This window comes from Anolis carolinensis, chromosome 3, assembly GCF_035594765.1.
Source record: "Anolis carolinensis isolate JA03-04 chromosome 3, rAnoCar3.1.pri, whole genome shotgun sequence".
NCBI lineage: Eukaryota > Metazoa > Chordata > Lepidosauria > Squamata > Dactyloidae > Anolis > Anolis carolinensis.
In genome coordinates this window covers 79498678-79517603 of record NC_085843.1, presented here as the reverse complement: position 1 = coordinate 79517603, position 18926 = coordinate 79498678, and the positions used below count along the sequence as shown (strand labels likewise).

At 39.7% G+C, this 18926-nt stretch overlaps 1 protein-coding gene across 1 annotated transcript in view; it reads right to left on the bottom strand.

Moving 5' to 3' along the window:
* Positions 1 to 8199: 8199 nt before the first annotated feature.
* The window catches only part of sh3bgr (SH3 domain binding glutamate rich protein), a 77294-nt gene continuing 66567 nt past the window's right edge, over positions 8200 to 18926 (bottom strand). Inside the window, exon 9 of the mRNA XM_062975112.1 lies at positions 8200 to 10217. The gene's annotated coding sequence lies outside the window, so the exon portion shown is untranslated. The remainder of the gene's footprint in view (positions 10218 to 18926) is intronic.

Sequence of the window (18926 nt, the reverse complement as noted above, 5' to 3'; positions counted from 1 at the left end):
TTCTCTTTCTGATTGAGTTCAAAGTGCTGCAGATAATGTTTAAAGCCCTTAATGATCCAATAGTATATGTCTTAAGTCTACTTTTCCATCTTGAACCAATTTTAGACTGAATTTCAGAGATCTTATGCTGTAACCTGGAAGTGCTGGAGTAAAGTGACTAGTAGTACTTTGCAGGCGCTTGGAAAAAATCTACATTTTGTATCAAATCCTCTTATAATCTTCACTAGTCATACTGCCTAGGGAATTCTGGAAATTGTAGTACCAAGCTTATCCTCCCTGAGCTCTAATGATATCTGCTTGCTTTCTTCACATGGAGAGATAATACTTTCAGTCCATTTTAATATTATAATGGATGGTATAGATTTGTTTGTGGTTAAAGCTGTTTGTTTGGGGAATGTTTTATATCAAATTTTGATTTATTTTAGAATGTAACTTGTTAAGGTGGTTTACCAACTTGAATATGCTACATACAGAAGAAACATATACATATAAAAAAATAAACAAATGACTAGCCTTTATACAAATAGATACTTATGTTCAGGGAAGAAGAGCTATTATATTTAGCAGTTTTTCCCCACTGTAAGGACCTAATGTGATTTGTCTGTTAGCAGGAAGAAAAGTGAAATGATACATAATGAGCTTTTGTTCCATTTTGCTTATTAAAAACTGAACTTCATAAACAACAACTTACCATAACAGACATGTGTTGTGTCAAGTATATAATTTGATTCCTGTGTGTATCTGAATGTGTTGACAATTTGAAGCTTCATACCTGTCTGATAAAAATTATATTTCTCTCCCACTTGAAGGAAGAAAGGAAGCTTGTCTCAAACAGATGCTACCAATACATATCTAGAAAGTGATACTGTCTAAATCCTGGAGAGAACAGACGGGAGACCTACAAGGATCTGTGGGAAAAATAAACAGTCAGAAGCTGGTTAAAACTGGTTTGCTGGCAATCCTTCTAGCTATTAAAAGTCCAAGAATAATGGAGTTCTTTTTGCAAATCAAACACTAAGGTTTTGCTAAAATGACAGTGGAGGTTAGAACAAAGAAGTTTCTGGGGTTTTTTTTTCCAGGGATTTGCAGGGATTAAAGAAATATGATGGTAGAGCCTTTTATGACAAGGCTGACAATTCAGCAGTAAAAAGGGAAGAGTAATGACTCAGTAGAACTATCTAAATTTAGCATGCCAAGACAATCCCCGTTTTTGTAAACAATGCTGAGGTAGATTGAGCAATGTTCAGAATTCAGTGAAAGACAGCTTCTAATGCTTCTTTACTCTGACATTTGAAGTTGTTTTGAGATGTAGCAGTCATCATTTTAGGTGAATTTGCAGAATAATTTCTGTTGTGGCATCACCATGTGGAACATTCTTCGCAGAGAGATGAGGGAAACAGGGTTGTTGTATGTCTTTCGGGCTGTGTGGCCATGTTCCAGAAGCATTCTCTCCTGACGTTTCGCCCACATCTATGGCAGGCATCCTCAGAGGTTGTGAGGTATGGAGAAAACTAAGCAAAGAGGTTAATATATATCTGTGGAAAGTCTAGGGTGAGAGAGGTCAGTGTGAATGTTGTGCAGTTAATCACTTTAATTAGCATTGAAAAGCTTATCTGCTGTCTTCTTCCTGCCTCTGGGGCATCCTTTGTTTAGAGTCGTTAACTGCCCTAGGTTGATTCATGTCTGGAAATCCTCTGTTTTCAGAGTATTGCTTTTTATTTACTGTTCTGATTTTTGAGTTTTTTAATACTGGTAGCCAGATTTTGTTCATTTTCATGGTTTCTTCCTTTCTGTTGAAGTTGTCCACATGCTTGTGGATTTCAATGGCTTCTCTGTGTAGTCTGACATGATAGTTGTTAGAATGGTCCAGCATTTTTGTGTTCTCAAATAGTATTCTGTGTCCAGGCTGGTTCATCAAATGCTCTGCTATGGCTGATGAGGGAAACTCTCACGGTTGGGAATTTCCATCAACAATTAAAGATTTATTTAGGAATGTATTCAGGGTATCCATGTTGGTAATGCAAGGGTGCACCTTAAGATCCAGAGAAATGTGGGTTCATCTACACCGGGAATCCCCAAACTACCCACAAGCCGGATGTGGCCCCAAAGTCATTTACCCGGCCCTGGCCCTAAACTTTAGACTTAAGATCATCCTAAGTCTGAAACAACTTGAAGGAATACAACAACAACAATCTTCATTAACTTAAGTATCTCATCTGCCAAAAGCAGGCCACACTTCCCATTGAAATACAGACAGTACCCGAGTTACAAACATCTGACTTACAATGATTCACAGTTAAGAATGGGGGTGAGACAACAGGAAGTGAGAGAAATCTACCCCTAGGAAAGGAAATTCAAACCTGAAAGAGTTAACATGTGGAAAGGAGGTCTCCACTGAAGCTTTCTCGCAAATCCTTGATTCCACAACAAACCAAATTTTTCAAAATCCAATGATCACAGGGACAGAAAGTGAGGTGAAATCTTCTGAACAGGGGCACAGACAGCAAAACAAACAAACACCATAGAGGCGTTAACCCTTCCTTCTGCTATCCAAAGCTGAGAGAGGGAGAGGGGGAGAGAGAGAGAGGGAGAAGTTTATATTGGTTCAAATTGTTCTTAATCTTAAATATTGTATAGTTCATTTATGTTTTTTGCACTGCAAATAAAACGTGCGCAGTGTGCACAGAAATTCTGGGTTTTTTTTCCAAACTATAATCTGCCCTCCCACCACAACAGTCTGGAGGATTGTACACCAGCCCTCTGCTTTAAAAGTTTGAGGACCCCTGATCTACACTGTAGAATGAACATAGTTTGACAGCACTTGAACTGTCATGGCTCAATACTATGAAATCCTGAGAGTTGCAGTTTGGTGAAGCACCAACACTCTTTGGCAGAGAGGGCTAAATATCTTGTAAAACTACAACTCCCACATTATTGAGGCATGGCAGCTAAAATGGTGCCAAACTGCATTATTTCTACAGTATAGATACACCCAAAAATCTCTGGCTCCTAAAAAAAATCTCATTATTGCTGCTAACAAAGTCTAAATTTTGCTGTCCTTTGTTTCAGACTGCACGTTGCATATGCCTACATTGAGGCACTCCAGACCAGTAGAACAACAGAAACAACATCTGATCCAAAATATATGCCTATGATTCCAATACTATTGCTTTTATTTCTCATGCCTACATTCCTGAACCTTTTTTTCTTCATGTCAGGAGCGATTGGAGAAACTGCAAGTCGCTTCTGGTGTGAGATATATGGCCGTTTGCAAGGACATTGCCCAGTTGATGCCTTGAAGTTGATGTTTTTATCATCCTTGTGGGAGGCTATGATTGGTCTCATTATTTGTAACTAAATTTGATGCAATTGTCATATCAGAGTATAGCAGTGAATTTTTGAATTAAGAAAAGCTTCCAAATATAGGAAATAAATCTTTAATTATGGCATTCTTCAGAATTGAGGGTGTAAAACCCTGGAAAATACTGTATTTCACCACATAATGGAAACATCTTTTCCCCTTTTGGGTAGAGGCAAGGGAGTGCAACTACTATATGGTCATTTCTTTCATCTGCCAGCCAAGGGAAATCATGTAGCTGCAAAGCCACCCAGGTGGCTGGCAGTAAGAGCTGTGAGGCCTCCTTCAGTTGGTGGCAGCTGAAGGAATCCCATAGCTCTCATGCCTTCATCTGTCCGCATGTCTGTCCCTCGGAGCTCTGGGGACTTCCCTTGGTTCCAATAGGGCAGGCACACAGATGGAGGATGTGACTATTATGTGAGGAATCATAAAATACCAAGCCTGGGACCCAAAAAGGTGGTGACAGCGAATGAAATACAGTATTTTTCTTCAGTTCATTTTCTAAAGCATCAATTCCTTGAATAGGAATTTATAATATTGTGTATTACATAAAATCTCTGTTAATTGTCAATGAAGAACATTACATCATTTTAGAACAATACCACTATGTATGTGCATCGCAAAAAATGCCCAGATAACAAGAAATTAACATAATATTAGGTATGATTATTTTTATGTAATGAAGACCTTTTACCTGCATATCTTTTTTCTGGTTGGTTTATATCAGAGACCATAAAGAATGTAAATCTTATCAGAAGTATTTCGTTCTTAGAGCTAGTGACCTTGACAGTCTGAAAAACAGTTTTCCTCTCTCTGTACTTTATCCAAAGCACCTTTTTCTCTAATCCAGTGGTTCTCTACCTGTGGGTCCCCAGGTGTTTTGGTCTACAACTCCCAGAAATCCCAATCAGTTTACCAGCTGTTAGGATTTCTGGGAGTTGAAGGCCAAAACATCTGGAGACCCACAGATTGGGAACCATTGCTCTAGTCTAAACCTTTTGTAAGAAGGACCAAAAAGATAATCAATTCTAGTGCTCTTTTTACTAAACAGAAATGGAAAATCACAGCATGATCCTATTGTTTGTTTCCTCAAAAAACATACATTCACACAAACATTTTAATTATAATTATTATAGAAGCACAGCCAGAATTGGAAAAGGCATTTCAACTCTTTTTTTCCTAGCAAATAGACAAATAGTTTTCTTTCTTATCCCATTCTCCCCACATAAAGCAGCTATAGTATCTCTGTACAGTTCATGCCCAGTGTTGTTTACACATCCCAAGAAAGCATAGTATTCTGTGCAGAAGTACAGCATTTTTTGAAAATTGAAATTGTACTCAGTAAAAATCTTGTATAATTCAAATCCTGTTACAAGAGCAGTCATCTTGCAAAATAAAGCCACAGAGTGGTTTGTTTTTTTTCAGGATTGCTCATTTTTATGTTAAGTTGTTTTGTTGTGCTGCCTTTTACATGGAAAATAGCAAGCATGCCAAAAAAAACACACACACACAAATAGATGTTTGGAAATAGTATGTGAGTTTGTCTATGCAAAGTCCCACAATTATCCCACAAAAGAACAAAGTATTTCTTCATAGATTATTCCCCCAAAACACTGCCAACATGTGAGAATGCTGGGTGGAAACTATGCAACATCCTTGCCACTGTATTTCCTAATTTCCCCTTTTTTTGCCCAGGAAATGAATAATGGTAAATATTCTTTCTATTCTTAATAAAGCCTATTTTTGTCATTTTAACTGTCTGTTCTCTATTATGAGAAATGAAAGTGTAATCATTACATAACTGTAATACAGTGGGGAGGGGGTTGAACATCTAAAATCATGTTTTCTTCCGTTAACTAATCTCTATGTATCTAATAATCTTTTTCATTATAAACTGTGTTTTTCTTTTGTAGATTTGGTTTTATTTAATTTGTAATTACTAATCAAATATAGGTCTCCTCTTTTAATCAAAATGATTGCCATTACCATCCACTTGGAGCTCCTTGGGGCCAAATAAAGTATATAAGTAGTAAATTAACTTACTGCGATGTCTCCTTGCCTTGCTAGAGAATGGGTTTAAAGTAATAAAATAATTTCTGGATTTTCCTATTTCAATGTGTAGAGGATTCATCTTTATTTTTTCTTGGATTTCCAGGTCTCATGCATTAAAAGTACATATAATTAACATCAGTCATTTTCCATGTTTGCTTTTCAAAATCTTACTTATCCAATACATTCATATAATTCCACTGTTAAGTATTGCAAGTTTTTTACCAGAGAAATGTTTACCAGAGAATGTCCCAGGTACTGATAGTGAAGAAAAGTGTAACCACATTTACACAAATCATTATGTGCCATTAGGGCAGTGATTTTCAACCTGTGAGTCCCCAGGTGTTTTGGCCTACAGCTCCCAGAAATCCCAGCCAGTTTACCAGCTGTTAGGATTTCTGGGATTTGAAGGCCAAAACATCTGGGGACCCACAGGTTGAAAACCACTGCATTAGAGGAAATACTTTAAAAAGTTACTATTTCTTGCAGTAATCCTTCCAACTGTTGTTCACTTTATTCCTTGTTTGGGAGACTGATATTCCCTCGGTTGATTCTTGGAAATATCTAGTAACAAAAATCTAGTTACTCATGATTAATTCGTTTTTCCACTAATGAAGGTGTTAAGAACTATAGAGTATAGTTTTAAATTAAGAAGAGAGTACGTTACTTGTTTTTCTTGTGTGTTTATCTCTTTTCGTACGTAAAGGGTATAAACGAGTGAAGGTGCTGGTTTGTGCTTTGCCTTCTGAGCAATGATGAGATAGAGGGGAGAATATTATTTTGTACTACAGCTCAGCAGTTGGAACATTCAGATTCTTTTTTTAAAGAATGAACTTCTATTGCATAAAATGAAATTGAAGTTCATTCTTTATTTCATTCTACAAACTACAACTTCACTTGTAGTTTTACTAGGTCTGTAGCCTTGTCTGCCGAAGAGTACTAGTCCCTCATCAAACTACAAATCCTAGAATTCCATAGCATGAAGCCATGGCAGTTAAAGTTGTTTTAAGCTGCATAAATTGTACAGTGCAGCTGCACCTCTAGCCTCCAGAGCAGCAGAAAACAAGCTTGTCCCTTTCTCAACATGACATCCTTTCAAACATGGCTTCCATGTCCCTTCTTAACCTTCTTATATCCCAGCTAAACACACTCTGCTCCTCATAGGGCTTGGTTTCATGGGCAGTAGAGAATTAATTCCTTTTTCCACTAATGAAGTGGAATTAATATAGATCAGAGATCCTCAAACCTTTTAAACAAAGGGCCAGTTCAAGTCCCTTAGACTGTTGTGGGCCAGACTATAGTTTTAAAAAAAAACCACGTGATTTCCTATGCACACTGCACATATGTTATTTGTAGTACAAAAAATTGAAATAATACAATATTTAGAATGGAGAGCATTTTGAACCTACATACACTTGCCAGTATTTCAATGGGGAATGTGGGCTTGATTTTGGCAGATAAGATAGTCAAGGTAATGAGGATTGTTGTTGTTATGTGCCTTCAAATAGTTTCAGACTTAGGGCGACCCTAAGTCTAAAGTTTAGGGTGGGAGGAAGCTGGGTAAAGGACCTTGGAGGGCTGCTTCCAGGTCTTAGTTTGGGGCCCCTGATAAATATCTTTGTTATTATTGCTTTGATTTTGAGTGTGGGGGTGTTCTTATTTCTATGTTCTGGAAAGATTGACATTGCTCTCAAAATGCAAAACATTCTATTCCTTTAAAGTTACATTTATATAACGTTCTTACTGTCTTCATGTCAGTTGCTTTACTCCTAACAAGAACTCTACAAGAAAGGTGACAGCTCTGTACAGATGCTTAGAGGGAAGGTCCCTGAATGCTTTTGGGAGGTTTTTTTTTTTCCGTGTCAGGAGCAACTGGAGTTGCTTTTGGGAAGTAAACCTAAAGGAGTTCCACTGTAGCCTAAACAAATTACTTTTTTGGACCATGATTTCCAAAATCTCACAGTCTTCTGACTTAGGAGTTGGATCCCAAAAAGGGAGCTTTTCTTTCTGCTCCTTTGTCCTCAGTTTTGTGCATTCATGCTTAGGCATAATGCATGATGAGTTGAAGTCTGTTGACAGCCTCCTACCCTATGCTCCTTTCTTGAATGCATGGAGTCTCTCCTTAATGCTTGGAAGGAATGAGTGATCCTTGCACATACTGAAGATAAAGCAGAACAATAAAAATATTACCAGACATTTCTTAAAAATGAAAATGAATTAAAATGTACCAATCTTGAAAAGTGGCAACAAGTTACTATCCTTTTTCAAGGCACACTGAAACCATGCATAGTGCTAAGGAGAGAGGATGAAACATCTTAAGTTTCCTGGGGACATAATGTTGTGCAAATTTAATACTCAGACAGACATATATACGTGTGTACAATTTTAAAGACATTTCAGTTTGTTTAACAAATTCTTGGATGGGTTTTTTTGCCAGTGCTCTGAGAGAATAATTAGGCATGCAAAGGCTCACAGTTTCCTTAGTCCTCAGGCTCAAGATGTACTAGTGTTAATATTATAATCAACCTCCTTTCTGTGCCTGCTTTAGTACAGAAAAGCCTTTGTTGGAAAGATTAAAACTCCCAGGACTGAAACCTCTTGGATTGTGAAAACTACTTCACTTGTGACAAAGTAGTATCCATGGTAACCAAGCTAATCACACATGGTTGGCTCCTAAAAGGGCATAACTGAGAACGGTGGGAAACCATGAGGAGCTGCACGAACCAAAACTCCATCCCTCTGTGTCAGGACCCAGGCTGCAGAGCACCAATAACCATGCGCAGAGACCAGAATCTATCTAATATCTTTATTAAGGAAATATATAAAGTCAATAAAAATAAGTGTAGAATATAGTTCAGAAGTAGACCTTTCAGGAAAGGTCAAATATAGTCCAGGAAAACAATGTCCAATATGAGATATTAAAGTCCAAAGTTGTAATCCAATAACCGAAACACACACTTTGCCAAGCAAAGTGAGGGGAAATGACAAGGTCCTTTAGTCCATGGAGCTTGATGCAAGGCTGGAGAGCATACTAGATTCTTGGCAAACAAGGCTTGATTCAAGGCAACAAGAAGCGAGGAACAAGAACAGGGTCCGTGGCGAAATCCGTGGCGAGGTCCGGGGAACAAGGCAGGGCTGGAACGAGAACAAGGTCCTGGAAACTGGAGTAGCGTAGTCCACACACAATCTACTCCCGAAGCTGACGAATTGACTCCGCAAGGATTCCTTTGTGGCCAAACACCTAAATAGGATCTTGTTTTCCCGCCAAGGAACTCTTTCTCTGGGGAACAAGAAACGAAACCTAAACTGTGTCCAGATGCAAGACTCCTTAAAGTTTCCCAAGGGAAGCAGACTTAATCAGCTAATTGTCTGGCAGCTATCCTAGCGCTGCGGCGAGTCGCCTCTCGAGCGCTTCTATCTTGATTATAATAAACCCGGCGAGAAAATGGGGGAGATTTCTGCTCAAGGCTTGTTTGGCTGTCTTCTTGAGGGCAAACATCTTGCAGGTGCAAGGGCTCCAAATCTGGCAGAAACGGTGGGAAACCCAAGTTTTCCTCTTCATCTGCCTCAAAAGTACTAGGAACGGGACTACATGGCCCATGAGTCATCACACTCTGTCACATCCCATTAAAATTTGAATAATGAAGGAAGTGGTCCAAAACTGACTTGATTCTAATGTGTTTGTTCTTGTCCTGTTTTGTCTTTCAAGAGCAGCCTTAAGACACTGTGGTAAGTAAATGGAAACTGCTTTCTTTCAGCAAAACATAAAGTACACTCAGTGAAATAATGCAAAAGAAAGCCAGGAAGTCTTACTTCAAACAAAGAAACAGGCATAAATCCAGATGCAGACTTGGAGCAGGAACACAGAGAGTGAAGGCATTAGAGTCAGTTTGTTACCAACAAGAGCTGGCTGCACCTGCTTCGGCTCTTATAGCCCTGGGTCCCCACACAGCTGTTAGGGCAGTTTCTAATTACTCAGCTGAATTTCTGGTAGCTAATCCAGCTGAACAACATCTCTGCTCTGTTTCCTTTTGCCTCTCCTGGAATGAGGGTACTAGCAAAGTCTCCTCCTCAGACTCCAACTCACCCTCAGATTCATGAACACTTTCTTGCTCCCCCTCCTCTTCTGAAGAAGAGGAATCCCTGACAGTTCTTTAAGGTTGAAAAGTTATGCATCTATTTATTATATGGTCACAAAGACAAGGAGGAAGTTTTAAGAAATAATAATTATAATAAACTTTATTTTTATATTCCACCCCATCTCCCCGAAGGGACTCGGGGCGGCTCACAACAGGGACAAGCCCGAACAACGACACAACATATTTGACAAAACCTAAAACTTTCAATGATACACAAAACAATATAATGGACAATACATTAAAATCCAAACAGATAAAATCAGAGTAATTAAAAGCAAACCAGCGGGGACAGGTTTCATAAAGTGCTATATCATGGAAATGCGTTAACAGTGATAAAGTGCTGCATGGTTTTATAAACATTGTGCCAGAGCTGGATTTGGTCAACTGGATCTTTGGGCATAATTCGCCGAAATGAGGTGTGAGTATCGTCTTAAAATATCAAGAGCAGTCGCTTCTCTGCTCCTGTTAGGAGCTGAGTAGCAAATCTGTCACTTCTTTTTGCATTCAGTTAAAAAAAAAACACCTCCAATTTAAAATGTTTAAAAGCAATGCTTTTGGGTTTGGAAAGGTTAGCCATTTAAAGAGACGTTGCAAAGGGGATGCCCGACTGTATTTACTCAGTCTTCAAGGAGGCTTTTTCCATGTTCCGTGTGTGCTTTCCACCTATGGATCTGTGAAGCCAATAAGAAATTGAAAGTTACCTGGGAAGACCAAGAGCTTGAACACTGTTTCCATTCTAAATATCTTGATGTCACCTTAGATCAAACACTAACATATAGGAGACACTGCATGAACACCAAGCACAAAGTAGCTACATGCAATCACATCCTGCGGAAACTTACTGGCAGTGCATGGGGTGCAGACCCAAAATTAATAAGAACATCAGCCCTGGCCTTGTCAACTGCTGAGTATGCCTGCCCTGTTTGGTACAAGTCTGCTCACTCCAAGCAGGTGAACATAGCATTGAACAAAACATGCAGAATAATCACAGGATGTTTCAAACCTACACCTGACAATAAACTCTACAAGTATCTGGCATTATCTCCCCCCCCCCCCGATGTGTGTTGCTGATAACTGTGAGAAACACTGTGAAAGCCATCCTCTGCATGGCTATCAGCCTCCTCCCCGTAGACTCAAATCAAGGAAAACCACCACTCCTCTAAGTGTTCCCCCATCAACAGCAAGAATATCCCTCTGTGCAGCTAAACCAGGAAATTCCAATTGGATGCCCCCCACCCCCCATGAGGATCTTCCTCCAGGGACAAACCAAGAATGGGCAACTTGAAAGTCCCTGAACAGACTCAGAAGTGGAGTGGGCAAATCAAAAGACAACCTGGCAAAATGGCACTACCTAGAAGAATCCTCCACTTTGTGCAACTGTGGAGCAGAGCAGACAACTCTACATCTGTATGCTTGTCTGCAGTGTCCTGCCTCATGTACAGAAGAATTGTTTGAAGCTATAGACATGCAATCACTGTTGCCCGTTTTTGTTCAAAGGATATTTAGCTACTTGTGCTCCTTCTGTTTTTATCAGTTTTATACTAATTTATGCAATGCTTTTGATATGAAATAAATAAATAAAGTTTTTAAAAAGTTATTCCCATTGCAAACATGAAAGAAATGTGCAAACATTGCTAAATTCTATGAGAGAGGTCTAAAGTTTTCCCTTTCTGCACTTTAAATTGTTATGCATTGCTACCATAGGGAGAACCATGTGATACCAAGGAGCTTCTCAGAATGAGGTGGTGCAAAATGGTTAACAACTTAGAGTAACTTTGGCAGCCAAGGAGGTATAAAATAAGTATACAAATCCACATTTACTGATAATAAGTCATAAAGAAGTTTATTTTAAAACAATTCTTTGTTATGCATACCATTTTCCATTTATTAAAGATAAAGCAAATTTGCATACAGATGAGATAGATACTGCAGAACATAGAATATATTCAACATTTTCATGCAGTGTTGTCATGCTTGCTTTGCAGCCTCAAATGGCAGCTCAGGCATTTGTTCCATTTGGTTACTAAGAAATACTTGTGCATGTCTAAAACAGCCATGAAGTAGTAAACTACACACATTTTTCATGATCTCCAAATTCAATTAGGGGAGCCCAAATGGAGTTTCAAACCATAGTTTAAGAAGCCATTCTCTAGGGCATGCCTGCACAACATGTTGTCCTCCAAGTGTTTGGGCCTCCAGCTCCCAGAAGCCCTAGCTGGCTTGTTCAATGGTAAGGAATTCTGGGAGCTGAAGGCTAAAACACCTGGAGGGCCGCAGGTTGTGCAGGCCTGCTCTAGGGCATGTGTGGGCACTGGCAATGTTTTGGCTTCCACGGATCCTTCTAGATTAGTTGTTCTCAACCTGGGGTCCCCAGATGTTTTTGGCCTACAATTCCCAGAAATCCCAGCCAGTTTACCAGCTGTTAGAATTTCTGGGAGTTGAAGGCTAAAAACATCTGGAGATCCCAGGTTGAGAACCACTGTTTTAGACCTTTTCGCAAACCTCATCAGGCGCACTTTAAACTAGATCCACTTGGGGAGGGGAACAACAGCCTGGCGAACACTATATTACCCACAACCACAGGGAACCGCCAAAAGGCTAAACGGAGGGCTGCACAAACACAGCAAGGACCAAGTACAGAGAGCACAATAATCCCAAATAAACAGCTCAAGGGGAGGTCACAGGGGATTACATGTCTTTACACTAATGCTCAGAGCATGGGAAATAAGCAAGACGAACTCGAACTCTTAGCACAACACCACACATACGATGTCATAGGCATCACTGAAACCTGGTGGGATGACTCCCATCACTGGAATTTAACCATTGAGGGCTATAACCTCTTTCACAGAAATAGAACAAAAGGGAGAGGAGGGGGAGTAGCTTTATATGTCAAAAACAGTTACGTTGCAGAAGAAATGCAAGACTGTAATCCAGGAAACCAGATTGAAAGCATCTGGATAAGAATCAAGGGAACCGGGACTCAAAAAGATCTTGCCGTGGGTGTCTACTACAGACCTCCGAGTCAGGATGAAGGACTTGATGAAGCCTTCTGTCAACAGCTGACCAAACAGGCACAAAGAAGAGATATAGTAGTCATGGGCGATTTCAATTATCCCGATATCTGCTGGAAAACAAACTCGGCCAAGAGTACAAAGTCCAACAAATTCCTCACTTGCCTTGCAGACAATTTTATGGTCCAGAAGGTAGAAGAGGCAACAAGGGGATCAGCAACTCTTGATCTAATCTTAACAAATGTGGAAGACCTGATCAATACAGTTGAAGTGGTTGGATCCTTAGGGGCAAGTGACCATGTGCTCCTGCAGTTTGCAATACAAAGGAATGCTGAAACTAAGACAAGTCAAACACGCATTCTGGACTTTAAGAGAGCTGACTTCCAAAAAATGAAGGAATTACTGAGCGGCATTCCATGGACGCCAATATTAAAAAACAAGGGACTTAAGGATGGATGGGAGTTTTTCAAAAGTGAAATACTCAAGGCGCAAATGCAAACAGTGCCAACAAAGAAGAAAAATAAGACAAGTGCAAAGAAGCCAGAATGGATGTCCAAAGAACTTCTAACTGAGCTAAAGCTCAAAAGTGACATGCACAAGAAGTGGAAAAGGGGAGAAATCACCAAAGAAGAATTCAAACGTATAGCCAACACCTGTAGGGAAAAGGTTCGCAAGGCTAAAGCGCAAAATGAGCTCAGGCTTGCCAGGGACATAAAAAACAACAAAAAAGGCTTTTTTTGCTTACGTTGGTAGAAAAAGGAAGAAAAAGGAGGCGATAGGGCCACTGCAAGGAGAAGATGGGGTGATGGCGACAGGGGATAGGGAAAAGGCAGAACTGCTTAATGCCTTCTTTGCCTCGGTCTTCTCACAAAAAGAAAGCCATCTTCAACCTCAGCAACATGGAATGGATGAAGGATTGGGGGAAATCCAACCGCAAATAGGGAAACAAGTTGTCCAGGAACACCTGGTCACTCTAAACGAATTCAAGTCCCCAGAGCCAGATCAGCTACATCCAAGAGTATTGAAGGAACTAGCGGAAGTTATTTCAGAACCACTGGCAATTATCTTTGAGAGTTCTTGGAGAACGGGAGAAGTCCCAGCAGATTGGAGGAGGGCAAATGTGGTCCCTATCTTCAAGAAGGGAAAAAAGAATGACCCAAACAATTAGCCTCACATCGATACCAGGCAAGATTCTGGAAAAGATCATTAAGGAAGTGGTCTGCGAACACTTAGAAACAAATGCGGTCATTGCTAATAGTCAACACGGATTTACCAAAAACAAGTCATGCCAGACTAATCTGATCTCTTTTTTCAATAGAGTTACGAGTTGGGTCGATACAGGGAATGCTGTGGATGTAGCGTACCTGGATTTCAGTAAGGCCTTCGACAAAGTCCCCCACGACCTTCTGGCAAACAAACTAGTAAAATGTGGGCTAGACAAAACTACGGTTAGGTGGATCTGTAATTGGCTAAGCGAACGAACCCAAAGGGTGCTCACCAATGCATCGTCTTCATCATGGAAAGAAGTGACAAGTGGAGTGCCGCAGGGCTCCGTCCTGGGCCCGGTTCTGTTCAACATCTTTATTAACGACTTAAACGAAGGGTTAGAAGGCACAATCATCAAGTTTGCAGACGACACAAAACTGGGAGGGATAGCTAACACTCCAGAAGACAGGAGCAGAATTCAAAACGATCTTGACAGACTAGAGAGATGGGCCGAAACTAACAAAAAGAAGTTCAACAGGGACAAATGCAAGATACTTCACTTCGGCAGAAAAAATGGAAATCAAAGATACAGATTGGGGACGCCTGGCTTGACAGCAGTGTGTGCGAAAAAGACCTTGGAGTCGTTGTGGACAACAAGTTAAACATGAACCAACAATGTGATGTGGCAGCTAAAAAAGCCAACGGGATTCTGGCCTGCATCAGTAGGGGTATAGCATCTAGATCCAGGGAAGTCATGCTCCCCCTCTATTCTGCCTTGGTCAGACCACACCTGGAATACTGTGTCCAATTTTGGGCACCGCAATTGAAGGGAGATGTTGACAAGCTGGAAAGCGTCCGGAGGAGGGCGACTAAAATGATTAAGGGTCTGGAGAACAAGCCCTATGAGGAGTGGCTTAAAGAGCTGGGCATGTTTAGCCTGCAGAAGAGAAGGCTGAGAGGAGACATGATAGCCATGTACAAATACATGAAGGGAAGTCATAGGGAGGAGGGAGCAAGCTTGTTTTCTGCTGCCCTGCAGACTAGGACACGGAACAATGACTTCAAACTACAGGAAAGGAGATTCCACCTGAACATCAGAAAGAACTTCCTCACTGTGAGGGCTGTTCGACAGTGGAACTCTCTCCCCCGGGCTGTGGTAGAGGCTCCTTCTTTGGAGGCTTTTAAACAGAGGCTGGATGGCCATCTGTCGGGGGTGCTTTGAATGCGATTTCCTGCTTCTTAGCAGGGGGTTGGATTGAATGGCCCATGAGGTCTCTTCCAACTCTATTATTCTATGATTCTATGATTCTTGTAAGGCCCTCCTGTGCCTAAAATGGTCAACCACTGCTGCCCGCGACCCTCAAAACATGATAAATATGCCCCCAACACCTACACTGGTGAGCAATTGTGTGTGTGTGCAAAAAAGTATACTCCTAAAGAAGCACATGCAACTTGTAGTTCGCAATGCCACATCTTAAGAGATTCAAGCCCAAATTTTATGAGTTATGCTGACAAAGCTCTGCCTAAAATAAAAGATCTGATCGTTATACTTTCTCCCTCATTTATTTCTCACACTCCTTCATTTTCTTCCAATCCTGTTCTTATATGTCTTTTTCCTTTGCTCATTATGCATATCTTATCTACATATAGACTTTCTGCTGAAATGAATATCCCAGGACAACCTCAAGTTCAGTTTGTGATATCCATTCATTTCCCCCCAGCCTTTCTGTTTATTCTTCTCTTTCCCCTAACCAAGTACAGTAGAGTCTCACTTGTCCAACCTTCACTCATCCAATGTTCTGTATTATCCAGTGCAGTCTGCCTCCCGCCCAGATCCACTGCTGTTTCTCTAGGCAGGCAAGGATCACAGACAATGTTGTTACTGTAACTTCATTTTATGTAATTCTATCTTTATTTGTAGTCAATTTTTAGTAGTCAATATTTTTGTAGTCAATGTTTTCAATACATTGTGATGTTTTGCTGGTAAATTCATAAATACAGTGATTACTACATAATGTTACTGTGTATTGAACTGCTTTTTCTGTTGATTTGTTGTAAAACATGATGTTTTGGTGCTTAATTTGTAAAATCATAATATAATTTGATGTTTAATCCCTCCTTATTATCCAACATTTTCACTTATCCAATGTTCTGCCGGCCCGTTTATGTTGGACAAGCTCTACTGTACTAAGATTCTCTGTCTCAGTTAAGAATCAATGGAGGTCCCTAGAAGCCCAGTAGAGACATCCATAGCCTATACCTGAACCTTCTAGGAAAGTTTAGAGTTATCTACTCTCTAATTACTAACAGAGGTATAGTAGGCAACAGATTTTAATTCATTATAATTAATCTATTTTCAAAACAAAATGAATCCAATGCAGTTACCCTTCTTCCCTTAGTTTACATGCTAAATTTCATATCCCTGGGTTTCGGGGTTTTGGAGCTTTGGGGAAGTCAGACATACATTTCTCCTCCTCCCTATTTTGTTACATACACCAAGCTCTGCCAAGCAAAATTATCTACTATAATTGTGAAAATTGTTCTACTTAATCATTTTAAAACCCATAAACTTACTAAGACCAGCTAATAGCCTTTAAGTGCTGTAACACTTAAAAACATTGTAACTTTGGAAACAATATCTTGGGAAATGTTAAGACAAGAACACAAAATCCAGATTAGAAATCTGTGAATCAATGCAGTCTCGTCGGAATTAACTGTTCTTGAAACAGGAACTTGTTCTAACCAGTAGCTGAAGTCTGAATGGAATATGAAGGACATTCTTTGGCTTAGATGAGGATTGGCACTGCTGCCAATAATTGTCTTTCTAGCTTCCTTGATCTAGAGAAAAAACAACTCCTTATATAACTTCACTTTTACATCTGAATTCTACTTCAGTAACATGAAACGGAACTATTATGAAAGTCTGGAAGTCTTACACTTCTGGCCAAGTGCTGGATATAACTGATGTCTTGATACCAAAGCTAAACTACCCCTTTTCTCTTCTTCCGCTTTCAGGGAAAGTTAAGGATCAATGGGAAAGTGGGTACAAAACTAGCTATTGTGCAAATAATTCATGTGCAATTAAATCAGAAAAGATCGCCATCACTTCCCTGCTACAGAATCACAAGAAGCATGCCAAGAAGGGACAAAACGAAACACAAGTCAGTGTATTGTTCTTCCCTTAAGGAGTGCTCCAACTAACCAAGCATGCCTTTCTTGAGATGTATAAGCTGCAGAGAGTGGAAACAATTTTTTATCAGAAGCTTTCATGGCCAGAATCACTAGAGTATTGTGTGGCTTCCGGGCTGAATGGCCATGTTCTAGCAGCATTTTCTCCTGACATTTCACCTGCATTGGTGGCTGGCATCTTCAGATCATTTGAAAATGCTAGCCATAGATGCAGGTGAAACATCAGGAGAAAATGCTGCTAGAACACAGCCAGTGCCTTTTTACTTTCCTAGCTGAAAGTCAGTATTTCAGAATAAAACATAAAAATAAGCATAAAACATAAGCCGCTCTGAGTCCCCCTCTGGGTAAGAAGAGTGGGATAGAAATAAAATAAAAATACTTTACATCAAATGCTGGTGAACATGCTATCACTTAAGTTGTGTGAGACAGGGTGCCATCCACTCACAGCTATATTTTAATTTTAAATTGCCAAATAATAATATGATTTCCACACAGTTGGTGTATTGAGAGAATGAGAGCAGATGCGTATATGTATCCATCCTGTCCTGATGCTAGAAAGAACATAATTTCCATTGCTATAATTGTAGGCTTCCTGTTTTACCAAGTCTTTCCACGCTAACATTCATCCACTCTGAGTAACTGCAGTAAAATTATCTTATCAGACATTACATGTTTTATGGAGAAGGAGATGTTGGATCATATGGTTTATAGTTTGGGAAGGATGGAGGGGGGATGGCTTGCTGCAGGTATATTAATGGCCAAAGTCACAGTCTTGTCAAACTGGAAATCTAATAACACATCTCATTGAATAGTTGGATTTAATATCTTATAGTAGTGTTTCATGAAAAGATACTTCACATTACAAAAAATGAGCCAATTTTAAACAATTTGGTACACTTTTTTGATTCTGTATGTAACCTGGGCTTAATCACAGATGGAACAAACTGTTTCATATAAGTCAAGGAATTGCTTTTTTGTATTTTTTTTCTTAGTTTTTCTTCTTTTTCCTTCCTTTTTTGCCTTACCTTCACCCTCCTCCCCATTGAATTTTACTAGGTAATCTTCATTAGATAAAAGATACAATAAAACTAAATGGACAGAGTAGGAAAAATATAAATCTTGCAAGAGTTGAGAAGAACATTTTCATTTATACTAGGTTGCAAACAGAAAATCCCAACAAAGACAGAAGACTTCTCATCATCCAGGGATAAAAGAAGCATGGGTGAAGACTTCTTTCTTGTGAACAATAAATGAATACAGTCTGTGCTTTGTCTCATAGGTATAAAATTTGTTTGAAACAGCAGTTGAAAGGCACTTATGCAGTAGAATACCTTTTGTCATTTTCAAACAAACTTTTATAAGAGAAATGGGCCTTCAGCTTGACGAGTGTGGTGCATACCAAAATCTGGCTTGAGAATGAGAATTAAAACTATTATTTATAATTATAGACAAGTATGGGATAATATATTAGAAAGAGGATCAACAAGAAAAAAGTATCCTACATGTCCATGACTGGGGGAGGGGACTATAGGAAAAACTTTTGAAGACCATTGTATATCAAGAAGATAGGGATAGTGTGCCACAATTGTCCTGTTCATGCTTCTAAAACAGTGGTTCTCAACATTTGGGTCCACAGATGTTTTGGCCTTCAACTCCCAGAAATCCTAACAACTGGTAAACTGGCTGAGATTTCTGGGAGTTGTAGGCCAAAACACCTGGGGACCCACAGGTTGAGAACCATTATCCTAAAAGATCTTTAGATTAGTTCTCCTTCAAGGATTGTTTTGATTATTTTTCAAGGTCAGGATGGTGCAGCCTTTCAAAGTGGGAGAATACTCTAATCAGTGAAGTTGGCTGCTGTCCACTCCTTTGGCTATCTTTTGGGTGGTGCAAGTACATCATAGTGTAAATACATCTGAGAAAAGTAGATGTGATTGATGATGGTGTTGTCTTCTTGTTAGGGCATACAAG